The sequence below is a fragment of the Coffea eugenioides genome, chromosome 8 (genome assembly GCF_003713205.1).
Source record: "Coffea eugenioides isolate CCC68of chromosome 8, Ceug_1.0, whole genome shotgun sequence".
In the NCBI taxonomy this organism is placed as follows: Eukaryota; Viridiplantae; Streptophyta; class Magnoliopsida; order Gentianales; family Rubiaceae; genus Coffea; species Coffea eugenioides.
In genome coordinates this window covers 19,440,759-19,454,712 of record NC_040042.1, presented here as the reverse complement: position 1 = coordinate 19,454,712, position 13,954 = coordinate 19,440,759, and the positions used below count along the sequence as shown (strand labels likewise).

The 13,954-nt window shown below is 37.5% G+C and overlaps 1 long non-coding RNA gene across 1 annotated transcript; it reads left to right on the top strand.

The window, feature by feature from the left end:
* Positions 1–720: 720 nt before the first annotated feature.
* Positions 721–2,867, top strand: LOC113779295. The gene is made up of 3 exons (XR_003469474.1): positions 721–849; positions 1,911–1,974; positions 2,806–2,867. It is a non-coding gene; the product is annotated as an uncharacterized LOC113779295 (long non-coding RNA).
* The last annotated feature ends 11,087 nt before the right edge of the window (positions 2,868–13,954 follow it).

Below are 13,954 nucleotides of genomic sequence, written 5' to 3'. Positions count from 1 at the left end.
CAATTTTTCTAAACTACATGCCTTACTCTAAAAAAGAAACCACGGATTATAAGCCCTAGCATTGTATCCCCTATGTGTTATCGTATACACTAAGAAATTAAAACATTTTTCTTGAGTTAGTTGTAACTATTTCACCACTTATAATATACCCTTGCATAGCATTCTACATGTATTAAAACAATTTCCATGCATTACATTTCATATCCTTACTTTTAGCTAAAACAATTTTGTTGAGTTAGTTTCTTTTTCCACCACTTACATTGTACCAAGTGCCTTACCCTAGGATTTAAATTACTTATTCTATGCCCTTACAATATATTTTCTATATGTTATAGTAATTTCCATGTATAACATTCCATTTCATTGTAATTGAAGAAAAATATTTTCTTGAGTTTGTTTAAATTAATGCACCACTTGAAATTGACCAAGTGTTCTTTTCTTAAGTAGTAGAGATTTTTGTGTGAGATTAGAGTTGTTAAACAATTATTGGTACATTTGGAAAGTTAAGAGAACCATTAGTCAAAGATTAAGAAAGTCTAGGTTACTAATGGAGCCATGTGGCAAAACCCTAGCCATGGGTTTGTTTGACTAAGGAATTAGAAAACAATTTAAAGACTAAACTTGGTTCCTTTTTAACCCTTGTTGGCCGAATTTCTTAGCACAAAAAGGGGGAAGAGAGAGAGCTCCATATACTTACCTTGAACCCTAGAAAAAAAAATCAAGAACAAAAATCCAAAGAAGAAAGATCTAGAGTTTGTGAGAAAATTTCCTTCAATCTTTGAGGTTGTTTCAAGCCTAAAGCTTCTATTGTGGTGGTTTGTTTGGTGACCAAAGCAACTTGTAAGTAAGGTATGTAATCTTTAAAATTTGGGTTTATGATGTTATATCATCTACTTGAGGTTGAAATGGTGAAAAACAACTTGTTATGGTTGAATTTGGGGTTAGTTTCTTGAGTTAATCAAGTAATGGTTAGGTTTACTAATATGCATACCAAGTGTTTGATGAAATGTCTAACCCTTATTCATGTGTGTTTATGAAGTATTGATATGTTTTAAACCCCTATTTAGTTGGATCTAATACTTGTTATGTGCAAGGAATGAAAATAACAAGAAGAGTAGAAGTTAGAAATTTTTAAAGTGTGCTGACCGAAACTTTTTAAGCTTGCTGCCCGGTTTTTCCTTGATATTTTCATGCACATTTTGGCTACAAATGTGAGTTTATATGTTGGGTTATGTGTGTGGAGGTTGTCTACAAAAAATTAGCCAATTTGGTTGAATAAATTTTGAGTTATAAACAAAGGAGGAAAACTGGACTAGGTCCAGAAATTTTCTGTCCAGCAATCTTGTTAAGGTCATAACGTGTTACTCACTGATCGGAATTGAGTGCCGTTTGTGGCAATTGAAAGTAGACTCTTAGAGCTTTAAAACGGTACAAAGCTCATTTTCTGGTTCATCCCGAGCGATCCGTGGCGAGTCTGGAAAGTTGGCTGTCCGGGCGGTACTGTTCATCCGAGACAGTCCAGAAAGTTCATTTGGTTTCTTAATTTTGAGCCACTTATGTTGGGATTTTGGAAATGGTTTCTTCTAGACAAATTTAGCCTTATGAACCTAGTTTCCAATGCAACTGACGGAACCTAATTCCGACTTTTCCACAATGAGCAATGACCTTTTCCCGAGGCTGGCCGGGCGAGACAGTTTAACCCGTAATGAAGCCTTTGAGCTTTAGTGAAACTTTTCTTTTGCCAAACTTTCATGTACATACTAGACTTGTTTTCCATGAACTTTCACCGTGGTTTAGACCCTATTTGCATGCCGGATTAAGTAGCTTAAGCTACTCACTTGGCCTCTTAATGAACCTATACTTTAGTAGGGAACGAATCCAATTATTAATGTTTTCACTCGTTGACCTAGGTTTGGGCAACGACGGTGATCGTAACTGAGACGTTTGACGTCGATTATTACTTTTGCTTGACAGGTGAGTGTTCCACTACCTGCTACTTGTTATGTGAAATATTTGTGTACTTGAAAGTATTGAATTGTTATTGTTTGAGCCAAACACTGTTTTAATTAAAATTGAGGCGAGTGTGTACTTTATCGCACTCGATCTTCCTTGTTTTTTTTCTTTTCACTGAGGCTCTACTTACTGAGTGAATTAACATGAAATGAGATATTGCTATACATGACTGTGCTTAAGTTGCGTGGATGACATTCCACCAACTACTGTTACTGTTTGGGTACCCAACCTCATAGGTGAGTCGGTTGTATCGAGCCAGCAAGGGCTTGGTCAAGAAGGCCGATAAACCTTGAGGACTGTTTACTGTTCACTGGAAATTGAATCTTGCTTGGAGGTCCCTGGTGAAGCATAGCCGTTGTGCTTGCTTGTTGTGTTGTCCAGCACCACCAGTGATAAAATCCTCGGCTTGATACTGTTTTATTGGAATCCTTGAGCATTGGAAACTCGGATTCCTGGTATACTCGAGTATTACCAAACTACTGTTTATGGAGTGCGGGCCCGGTGGGGGGTTGTTTGGTGGACGGAGACTGGTGAAAGTGGTGTTCTACGGACCTATATACTGTTACAAGTGTTGACGGAGTGTCAACAGAAGGCAATTATGATCAAGCTCAAGTGGACCTTTGGCTTTTGAAAGCCACCCGTATCCTTGAATTGAACTGTGATTAAACTGTTATTTTACTGTACGGTGTTTAGTTGGCTATTTTGTGATTTTATGTGGCTATGTGTTTACTTGTTTTGCCTGGAACCTCACTGGGCTTTAGCTCACCCCATTCCTTTTGTTTTCCTTAACAGATCGGGAAGGGATTTGATCGAGGGCTTTCTTAGCTTTATTTTGCCGTTCTTGCGTTTTGAGGCTGTAACTTTCGTTTAAGCAGACTTGTAAGCTTGAATTCTTAAGGATGATTTATACTATGTAATTTTGAGTGAAGCGTGGTAAGTTGGCATGCGATGATATATGTACTAAGCTGAATTGTTGGATTAGTGATTATGTTTGAGTTAGGGTTTCAATCCCCTGCATTGTCAAATGTTACATTCGTTTCATTGATGATATTAGTACTTTGAACGACTGAGTCCTGGCGAGAGCTGGGCCGTCAGTCCGCTGATACCCTAGGCTTTGCCCTAGGGAGAGGTGGGGCTGTCACAGTTGGTATCAGAGCCTTGACTTCAGATCCTTATAGTAAATCTTAGACTTAAACGTTTGGGATGCTGGACTGTTGGATTGGTTTCAAAGTTAAGTGACCAATGAAAGGGATAAAAATTACAGCCTAGGGTTGAATTGGCCTGGATGAGTTAGGTATTTTCGACTTGAGGATTATATGTCATTATTTCCCCTTAAGAGTGCTTATGTTTATCTACACTTTGTGTAGGATGGCCGGATCGTGTGGCCCTAGCGATAGATCGGTTGGCGAGATGCCCTATGAGGACTTACCGATGATTAGATACCAGACCAGGCCCAGAGGAGCTAGAGCTTATTGAAGCCCATGTGACTGCTATGGGCATTGCGAGTGTCGGCATAGTTACACTTATCCTAATGAAATAGCTCTGGCCGTAGTGAAAGAGCGGAAAGTCCTAGCAAGGGACAATGCTAGGCTTGGATTTGAAGCGAAGTACCTGAAGAAAACTATTGAAATGCAAGCTCAACGGACTAAGGAACTTGAATACGATGTGGTCAAGGGCCGAGAAAGGGTTGATGATCTGAGCGCGCAGCTTGGAGAAGCTCAAGAGCGCATGGTTAAAAGGGCTAGGAAAGTGAGGGTTAGAGCTGAATCGATCCTTAACATATGTGGTGACTTACTTGGGGAAGAGAGCAATGAAGCTTCTCACGTAGGAAGCGAGGTTGGAGATGAACCCGCCCAGTCTGGTGGATCCATTAGTCCCACGGTGGACTAAACTCCTACTCCTAGGCTACACTTTTGGATGATTTTGACTATTGTACATAGGCAGGATAGGGGAGGTTGTGACTCGGTGGTTGTACAGTTTTCTTTTGACCACTTGTGCTAGGTTTTGTTTGATATGACTGTACGACTATATCTGTACTCTTGAAGCTTGTACTTGCTACTTTTGGTCCTGTTATCTTATAAATGACTGTTAATAGCCCTTATGTACAATGTTTTGACTATTGACTTGGATTTTTGACCTTGGATTTTGACTGTTGACTATTGACTTTGACTTTATTCCGACATTGGCCTTTAATTGCTTTGTATTTTCACTCATCTATTGTGACTCCTATTTCATTTATTTGACTTTTGAAAATGAATAAATATCTGTCATGTACCAACACGTACTTACCCGTTGTTATGATACTTGGGCCCTAGACTAGTGAGTAACAATGGAGACTAGACGGTGATATGGTTGGGGCCAGGGGTGTGGATCTAGGTAGGTCCAGGACTAAGAGGAGGAATAAAGGTCTGTAGTCAATTAGAACCAAGGACCCGAATGTGGAGAAGGAGACCAGATAGTTACAGCTATCAATCGTATGACTGATCTACTGTTTACTGGCCCGTTCGGTTGACCAACAAGGTCAAACACCGGGTAACTAATAAAGGAACCTTGAAGTAAGTGAAGATAGAGCCCCGAAACGGTTCCAAAAGTTCGCACCTCCTAAATCTCTTGGAGAACTAGATCTCGAAATTGCCGAGAACTGGGTTGAAAGAATGGAAGATATTTTTGCTGCTTCGTGGGGTCTCTGCGCAAACTGATCTTGTGGCCATGTGGTGTTATTGTTCCGATTATGTGAGTCAGTGGAAAGGACTAGGTGCTCTTCTTAGGCGTAAGTTATGACTCATGACTGTTATAAGCGTAAACCCTTTATCATGATACTTGGGGAAGGTAGATATGTACGTCGGGTAGGAATCTCTAATATGTGTGATTTACTCTTGAGACTGGCCAGCTCGAGTTATGAATTACCTTATTGTGGATTCTTGTACTTGAGTACCAAAAAGTGGAGAGCCCTAGAATAAGGGTCTGTATCTTGATTGCACTTGAGATAAGTTTTGATGGCAAAAGTCAAAGCACGAAAGATCCTAATATTTGACCTAGTTATTGGACTGAATGAGGGAACGAATTTCCGAAGCTATCATGGACTAATCTCGAAATAGTCTGACAGGGTTTCTATAGACGGTAGCTAGATTGTGCTGTACGTCGAGAAATTTGCACTGAAGACCTATTTCCTTCACTCATGACTGTGAAGGCATGATAAGTGTTTAATTCGAATGTGAGGCGGTTTGATTACAACTACATTGATATTTCTACTCCTCTTGTGACATTATTTCCTATACTTCCTTGACACCTATCCACTAATGTCAAAGTATGGATTTGTTTTGATTATTATAGTGTTGAGATCAAGAGTTTTGGAATTTTGTATGGGGATTGGAGAAAAGAATTGGGTTCTATACTTGTACGCAAAAGCTTGAGATAAGGTGTGGAACTTTTGATATACAAAATACGCTTTAGGGTTTCACTATGTACATAAGTGGCAATGGTACTTCTTGTGTTAAGACACCATAATAGAAATAAGTGGCATAGTATCTTGAAGTATTGCCCCACTTGTGTTCTGCTTTCTCGTCTATCTCAATTGAGAATAGCTAAGTTTAATTCCTCGTGGTCGGATTGGAAATGAATGAACTTAAAAGTTATATGACTAGACCTTCTACGAAGCCAATCATAATTAGAGTTGCCTGGCAAGCTACTATCGATAAGTGAATCGGTGAGATGACAAAGGTGATTGATCTGCATGAGAAAATAGAGACTATTCAAAAAGAAGTAGAGTTCCAAAAGAGATGAACTGAGTACTGGGAAAGATGATGGGAACCAAAATACCTAGAGAACATTGAACTACCGTATCGGGACATACAATTGAAAGGAAATATGAAGGGGTTCCAGAAGAGGTACAGAATAAGTTTGCATCAGTACATTTGCCTAGTTGAATAGCCATTAATGAGGTTTTGCCCGGATAAGTTATAATCATTGGACTATGCATAGTGACATTTTTTTTATATAGCAAGATGTATTCCCTTAGGAACAGTGGACTTGGTACCTGCCGTTTTAATAAGTGCTATGAAATATTGGTGGTTGTGCAGTATTGGATCCTTATCCCCGAGTTTATTGCCTTACTTTGGTCTTTGAGTTAAAAATTTATCGTTTGTCGCTCGAAGGGAAGAAATGATTTAATATACAGTGCATGGGTTAAAGAGCCAGTAAGAATAGTAACCATGTTGTAACTCTTCTTTTATCGAGATTAAGGTTTGCATCACATTTTTCACCTTGACTAAATCAACAATTTGACTGAATTGTCTTCATCTTCCCTCTTACTTGGCCGAACCAAGAGAGAAGAGAAACCAAAGAGAGACCTCCAACTCCAACCTCAATTTTGTACTTGAATCTGAAGTTACTCCGTGGAAATGTTAACTAAGAAAGATTTCAAGGTATTGGTGGAGCGATTTTTGAGGAAGAAGCCCTGGATTTCCATCTTTCTTGAGGTTACAAGGTAACTTTGGCTAGCAATTTTCCTCTACTACCAATATAGGTAAACTAGTGGATTAAGGTAGTACTTTTGGTAGCTTTATGGAAAATTTCATGGGTTGAACTAGTGTTGTGGTAATTTATAGTTTTATGGTGAATTTTCTACCACACGTCATGCTTAACTATTGACCATGGCCTGATAGCTTTGGTATGACTTGCCTAAAGAAAATTCTAGCTTGTGATTAAGAATTTCAGCTTCGGGTTTCATTTTGCTAAACTTGAGTAGAGACGGTTATATGCTTGATGTAGTGAGATGTTGGCTTGGTATGCATATGCTTGAGTTAAAGCTGTTTTATGGAAAGAATGAAACCTTGAATTAGCTGGAAAAGTAGTAAAAACAAAGGATGTACCGCTGAAAATTGTCCGCAGAAAACCTTGGGCAGTTTTAGGAAACCTATTATATCTTGATGGAAAAAAAAAGAGAATTGAGCTTTGTTTGTTATTTTTGCAACTAGATTTAGAGTACTATCAGCTATGAAAAGTCCAGCATTGTTCTCAATTTCCATGAATATCTGTGATTTTGCAAAATTGACAAAATCGCATACATGTTCTGTCTTTCACTGGGTGGAACCCAAAATTTTGGTGGGAATTTGACTGACTTGTGGATTGGATCTTATAATGGTACCTTCTAGAAAGTTGTAACCCTTTGAATCTATTTTTCGACCGTATAAAGTTTATAAATTGTGGACTTAAGAAGCTTGAGATATGATTTTTCAAATGGTATCATGCAATACTGAAAATTTTTTTTTCTGTTTTCCTAGAACTGGTCCTACTTTTATTTCCAACTCTAGGATTGGAGTTGGTAAATTACCTTGAGGTGGGTTTATGAGTGGAATCGAGGCTTAGATGAAAGGAAAATGAGTTCTTCAAATCATTTCAGGTCAAACAATTTATAACTTTGTATTTTGATTGTCTTTTCTGCTCTAAATGACTTTTGCAACAGTGATTAGCAAGTACATGAGAATTACTCCTCGATTGGAACAAGCAAGTACTATATTCTGATAAATTATACGAGTGTAAAACTTGTAAATTGATGCATGTGCTAAATAACGTTTGGAACCTCCCTTTCTTCATATACTTTGGCTTTGTCTTGCTAGTATTTAACTATAGTGTGTGACTACAGAACTTGAAAAAAAAAAAAAGTTCAAAAGGACATTCGTGCAAAATATCCTGAGCCAAGAAAAGAATTTCGAGGACGAAATTCTTAAAGGGGGAGTGAGTGTGAGAACCCTCACTTTAAAAGTCAATTTTTCTAAACTACATGCCTTACTCTAAGAATGAAACCACGGATTATAAGCCCTAGCATTGTATCCCCTATGTGTTATCGTATACACTAAGAAATTAAAACATTTTTCTTGAGTTAGTTGTAACTATTTCACCACTTATAATATACCCTTGCATAGCATTCTACATGTATTAAAACAATTTCCATGCATTACATTTCATATCCTTACTTTTAGCTAAAACAATTTTGTTGAGTTAGTTTCTTTTTCCACCACTTACATTGTACCAAGTGCCTTACCCTAGGATTTAAATTACTTATTCTATGCCCTTACAATATATTTTCTATATGTTATAGTAATTTCCATGTATAACATTCCATTTCATTGTAATTGAAGAAAAATATTTTCTTGAGTTTGTTTAAATTAATGCACCACTTGAAATTGACCAAGTGTTCTTTTCTTAAGTAGTAGAGATTTTTGTGTGAGATTAGAGTTGTTAAACAATTATGGATACATTTGGAAAGTTAAGAGAACCATTAGTCAAAGATTAAGAAAGTCTAGGTTACTAATGGAGCCATGTGGCAAAACCCTAGCCATGGGTTTGTTTGACTAAGGAATTAGAAAACAATTTAAAGACTAAACTTGGTTCCTTTTTAACCCTTGTTGGCCGAATTTCTTAGCACAAAAAGGGGGAAGAGAGAGAGCTACATATACTTACCTTGAACCCTAGAAAAAAAAAATAAAACAACCAAGAACAAAAATCCAAAGAAGAAAGATCTAGAGTTTGTGAGAAAATTTCCTTCAATCTTTGAGGTTGTTTCAAGGCTAAAGCTTCTATTGTGGTGGTTTGTTTGGTGACCAAAGCAACTTGTAAGTAAGGTATGTAATCTTTAAAATTTGGGTTTATACGAAATATGGGCCGCTTATGGGCCATGTTTTGGGCTGCAAGAGATTGAATCTTTTAGTAATAGTTAGTAGTTTATTTTCTAGATTTCTATTTTATTTGCTATGAATAAATTCGGTCCAAGACCTCATGTTGAGTTGGATCCGATTTATAGAGTCTAGGCTCACTATAACTTAAATTGGTTAATTAGCTTTTATTGGGTTATGTTGGGCCAGCTTAAAGCTTTCATTGGATCGATTATAAGCTGACCAGTAGATAGGGATTTGAGTAGTGGAATCGGGCCAAAGGCCTAGCCTAGCCGAGTTAGGGTTTTCAAGTCACTTTAGGTTTTCAAGTTGTAAGGCTGTATATAGCCTAGGTTTTCATTCATTAAAGGACAATTCAGATTTTTATAAAATATTTGTGAGTTTATTCACTCTCTCTTGCCTCAAGAGAATTTCCTTTGAATACTTGAGAATTAATCTCAAGCTGTTCATCGAACTTATCAATCAAGTAGTCTCCTTGATTGTGGCGTTCTTCTATCTATACTTTTGGTTCACTAAATTTGCTAGTCTTGGGTTAAGGATTATCCTTAGTTCGTGGCTCGTGATTCTAGAAGGGTCAAAGTTCCGCAAACCCACTCAACTTGGTGTTCGTCTAGATCCGTCGCACGTCAGTTGGTATCCAGAGCTAGTCGACGACATCAAGTATATTCCGTTGAGTTTGTTCGTAAGCTTTCTAGTCAATTTTATTTTGCAATTCTGGTCGTGTCTTCCTTTGTGTCAAGTCCGGTCATTATTACAAAAAAAAAAAATTTCTGTCCGCCTTTGTTGTCTTGTTGAGTCACTCTTTGATTTCTTTTGCTTCGTGTCCACTTCGTGCATTACTTGTTGTGTGATTCTGTCTTGAAGCCTGCCTTCAAGTGTAGCCGTGTTTTGTTCGTTGCATATTCTGTTTAAATATCAAACAAAAAAAAATAAAAAAATTCTGCGACGGCTAGGGTTTTCACTTGCAACTAGGGTTTTCCTTGGGCACAAGTTTCTTACCGAATCTGTCCAAACTTTAGTTTATTCCACCAAGTTGTTTTCATTAATTTCCTAAACTGATTTTTGTGGTTAAACTTGTTTGGGGTTGGAATCTTGAAGAGGGACTACAATAATCTAGGGTTTCTTGAGTTCCTTGAAACTAATCTTGAAGTCTTGAAACTTTGATACATGTCTTGATAGTTGTTGGAGGATTGAAGGAGAACATTGGTTTGACATTAACATTCTGGAATTTTACCCAAAAACAGCCGAGTAATTGTGTGTTTTAGAGTCAAAAAAAAAAGGAAGAAAAGAGAAAAGGCATTCGGGTAGCAAGCAACAAAGAAAGAAGCCGAAATTTTATTGACCAAGCTGTCTTGTTACTCCTTGTTCCAAACCAAACCAGAAACTACACCAGGAAAAAAAAAAGAAAAAAAGAAAAGAAACTCAAAAATTCTGTCCAACCTCTTCTTGAAAGTCTCGAACACCTTGCGTCTTGATCACTTGAACAACCCTTGCTTGAGGTTCTTGATTATCTTGGGCCTTAAAAACTTGCACTTGCCTTCGTATAAAAAGTTTCTTGTACGTTCTTGCATCCATACGGGGCTTCCTTGGTTTAGGAGTAAATCTCTTGGGAATTTCTTGAGCAAGCCGCTTGGGGGACTCTTGAGTGACAATACTCTCGTTGTCTTGAGAAGCCATTTCCTTGAAACAAGAAACAAAACTGCCGTGGCCTTGTCTAAGGAAGAGAGAACAGAATTGTGTGTTGCGTCTTGAAGGAGAAAGGCCGAATTGTTGGCAAGCTAAGGGCGGCTGGAGAGAGGAAATTTTAGTGAGGGATAGTCGACTTTTTGAAGGCTTCAAGAAGACAAGAAATCTGGAATTTTTTCGTGGAAGCAATTCTGATTTGATAAGGTAACAAATCTGGAAATTTTCAGCGGTTAGGAAGCTACCAAATTCTGTTTTGCAGCTGACTTTGGAAGGTTTAAAAGGAGCAGAAATCTGGAAATTTTTTAGCTACCAAATTCTGTTTTGCAGCCGACTTTGGAAGGTTTAAAAGGAGCAGAAATCTGGAAATTTTTTAGCTACCAAATTCTGTTTTGCAGCCGACTTTGGGAGGTTTCAAAAGAGAAGGAAATCTGGATTTTTTTTTGGGAACAATTCTGATTTGTTATAGCCGACTTTAGGAAGGCTTTTGGAGAGGGAATCTGGAAAAATTTTGGTAATAATTCTGTTTGGTTAGCCGACTTTAAGGAAATTTCCAAATAAGTCCAACACCTAACTTGTTTCCAAAAATCAATTGGGCAATTAAGTAAAGCACTTGGGAACTCCATCATCGTACTTGGACTTTCTTTTTTTCTTTGTACATCAATTCTTTCCTCTTCCATTCCTTATTCATTACTTGAGCTTTCCATTTCTACTTTTTGTTTCCTTGTTCTTTTGATACAATTGGGAGCTATTTTGATTAAAGTTTGATTGAACTTCCTTGAGAAAATTTCTGATTTCTTCAAAGGAAACAAACAAGTGGTTTGAGCAGTGAATTGGTGAGATCATTAGAGTGTTTTAAACACTTGAGCAAAACACGAGAGTGAGCGAAACACGTAAGGGAGCGAGTGAGGACTGTTCTACTAATTTTTGTTGAGTTTTGCAGGTAATAAAAGTATGAGACAAACGAATGCTCAACTGGAGCTTCACCATCTTGTGCCTAAAGGAGTAAATACTGTGGCATTGCGTGAGATAACTGAGCAATTGGAAATCATCAAAGCTCAAAAAAATGATTGGTTTTATACACGTTGCCATATCAAGGATAAAGTTTGCAGCTTAGCCATTGATAAGGGTTGTGAAGTTAATCTCGCAAGTACTGTCTTGGTTGAGAAATTGAATCTTCCAACCATTGATCATCTTCGACCTTACAAGTTGCAAAGTGATAGTGGTGATATTTGGATTACTAAGCACACACTTGTTCCTTTTCGTATTGGTCAATACGTGGATGAGGTGTTGTGTGATGTGGTTCCTATTCAAGTGACGCATGTGCTGTTGGGACAATGGTGGATGTTTAATCGAGAAGTCAAATATGATGGATATACTAATAAGTATTCCTTCACATTTAATGGCCGTCGTACCAGGCTTGTGTCGCTTAACTCTAAGCAACTTTGTATTGATCTAGCATACATGAAGAGTGAGCATGAGCGTTATAGTATGAAGAAAGAGCTGGAGGAGAGAATTGTGACTGAAGAGGTAAAATTCGAGGGAGTTGAAAAGGAGAAAGAGGTTGAGAATAATGAGGGGAAAAAGTCAGCTACTGAGCATGAAAAAGAGATTAAAAATTCTAAGAGTAAGCTGATTGTGAGAAAGGATGTGAGATCATATGTTTTTTCTAACGATCTTGACTCTACTTTGTTTAGTGTTTCTACTTTTATGCAGGTTAAGCAAGGAAAAATTGAGTTGATCTTGGCATGTTCTATGCCTAAATCCATTGGTGAATATCAAACTTTTCATGGAGTTTGCACCTTAAGTGTTGTCTCTCTTTGTCATCCACTGATGTTCAACGTCAACCATGAGCCTGATTTGCTTGTTGGGAGGAATAATGAAGTTTCAAAGGGAGTTTCTACACTTGAAACTTGTTATACATTTCCTTCTTATTTTGTTGGTGACAATCCTTTCCTCATTGGTCCAAATTCTGATTCCTTTCAACCTGGTTTTATTCTTCAATTTGAGGGTTCAAAAGCTACCTATCTCGATCTTGTTCCATTTGTGCAAGATAGGCCATACCCACAACAACTTGCAATGAATTTTGTAACTTTGCACAATCATGTCCGAGACTTTCCTAGCCTGATTGAGCATCACTATGAAGATCCTTATCTTGTGAATGTGAATGGTAAGCTGTCAAGTAATTTTATACCTACAAATCCTAATCATGTGATTTATTGTGTAGGTCCAAATTCGACCATTCATGACACAATGCTGATTAGAGAGCTTTGGAGTGGTTGGAGCAAAGCCTTGAGTTTCCCATGGCGGATTGTGAGCATTTTCAAGCTAACCAAGAGACATGTGCACCGAATTACAATAATCATAACGTATGCAAGTATCATCCATTCTAAGAGAGCCAATATGTGGAGATTTGAAGTTTCATACTGCCAACTCTTGTAGTACCATTCATTTCCAAACACGATTTGAGGACAAATCTTTTTTTAAGAGGAGGGGAATGATACGAAATATGGGCCGCTTATGGGCCATGTTTTGGGCTGCAAGAGATTGAATCTTTTAGTAATAGTTAGTAGTTTATTTTCTAGATTTCTATTTTATTTGCTAGGAATAAATTCGGTCCAAGACCTCATGTTGAGTTGGATCCGATTTATAGAGTCTAGGCTCACTATAACTTAAGTTGGTTAATTAGCTTTTATTGGGTTATGTTGGGCCAACTTAAAGCTTTCATTGGATCGATTATAAGCTGACCATTAGATAGGGATTTGAGTAGTGGAATCGGGCCAAAGGCCTAGCCTAGTCGAGTTAGGGTTTTCAAGTCACTTTAGGTTTTCAAGTTGTAAGGCTATATATAGCCTAGGTTTTCATTCATTAAAGGACAATTCAGATTTTTATAAAATATTTGTGAGTTTATTCACTCTCTCTTGCCTCAAGAGAATTTCCTTTGAATACTTGAGAATTAATCTCAAGCTGTTCATCGAACTTATCAATCAAGTAGTCTCCTTGATTGTGGCGTTCTTCTATCTATACTTTTGGTTCACTAAATTTGCTAGTCTTGGGTTAAGGATTATCCTTAGTTCGTGGCTCGTGATTCTAGAAGGGTCAAAGTTCCGCAAACCCACTCAACTTGGTGTTCGTCTAGATCCGTCGCACATCAGGGTTTATGATGTTATATCATCTACTTGAGGTTGAAATGGTGAAAAACAACTTGTTATAGTTGAATTTGGGGTTAGTTTCTTGAGTTAATCAAGTAATGGTTAGGTTTACTAATATGCATACCAAGTGTTTGATGAAATGTCTAACCCTTATTCATGTGTGTTTATGAAGTATTGATACATTTTAAACCCCTATTTAGTTGGATCTAATACTTGTTATGTGCAAGGAATGAAAATAACAAGAAGAGTAGAAGTTAGAAATTTTTAAAGTGTGCTGACCGAAACTTTTTAAGCTTGCTGCCCGGTTTTTCCTTGATATTTTCATGCACATTTTGGCTACAAATGTGAGTTTATATGTTGGGTTATGTGTGTGGAGGTTGTCTACAAAAAAATTAGCCAATTTGGTTGAATAAATTTTGAGTTATAAACAAA